This window comes from Nannospalax galili, unplaced genomic scaffold (assembly GCF_000622305.1).
Source record: "Nannospalax galili isolate Female #2095 unplaced genomic scaffold, S.galili_v1.0 scaffold136, whole genome shotgun sequence".
NCBI lineage: Eukaryota > Metazoa > Chordata > Mammalia > Rodentia > Spalacidae > Nannospalax > Nannospalax galili.
In genome coordinates, this window is record NW_008340872.1 from 6,484,678 (window position 1) to 6,485,824 (window position 1,147).

Here is a 1,147-nt window from a genome sequence, read left to right on the forward strand (position 1 = left end):
AATAATTAATTAAGGATGATGAGCATTTTTTCTACCTCAAACAAAAGTTCTATTTTTTTAACTTTAGCTTCTTTAAAATATATGTGAAATATAGGTGAGTATATATTAAATAATAATAAGCATTGGTCCCCATTGACCTTCTGAACCCTGAACTGTACTGCTCTCATTTAACTGTACGTTGCCCTGGATCTAATGTTACACTGTCTGTCCTACCTTCCTGCATATATTTTTAAAGTTTTTAATAGAAAATAATTGAAAGTCAAATAAAACACTGCTGCAGGGAGTCTACGTAACAAAGGAGTCTCAAGTCAAACTGCTTGCAAGCAAAGAGCCAGAGCTGGAAACAGAAAGGAAGAATGTTTTAGAAGAAATGATTTCAGAATGTCGTGCATGCCGACCATTTGAGGACTGAGACCTGAGGAATGCAAGCTGAGTTACATTTCAGGGTTAATGATCTGGACAAAATTGCTGCTGCTAGTTACATAAAAAAGAAAGAAATTGCTATGCATTTGAGTGTAATTTCAATAATCAATTGCCTCTACATTGGTGCAGTGACTGCCAGTGAATACACCAACTGCTAAAGTTATTGTATTTTCTTGTAATTGCATTTTTATGTCATTTCAGTTTAAATATCAATTATATTTACCAAAATACAGCTCCAAGATTTTCCCTTTACATGGCTAGTTATTGTGTTTCAATTTAGAGTAAATGTATCTGTTTTAATTACTTTCCCCTTGCTGGATCAAATCCTTGTTGGAAACATCTTAAAAGAGGAATTATTTATTGTGGATTCACAGCATTCAGTCCATGGTCACTTGTTTCTATGCTATTTGGTTTCCTGTGTTTCACAGGGTTTAGTCCATAGTCACTTGTTTCTGGGATTCTGGGCCCACTGTGAGGCAGAACATTGGGAGAGTAGAAGGGTGTACTACAGGAATATTTCTTGGTGCACTGGAAAAGGAGAAAAGGCTAGAGACATGAAGGCCAAGGCTTGGTGGAGCTCAGGCATAAATCTTTCCGTATCCTTCCTGTAACTAGGGTCTACTTTTTACCTTTCACCAGCTCCCAAACATGACATCATATCATTAATTTGTTAAAGGGGTCATCAGTCCTTACATTGGAATTTTCATTTTCTGAGCTTTTGGGG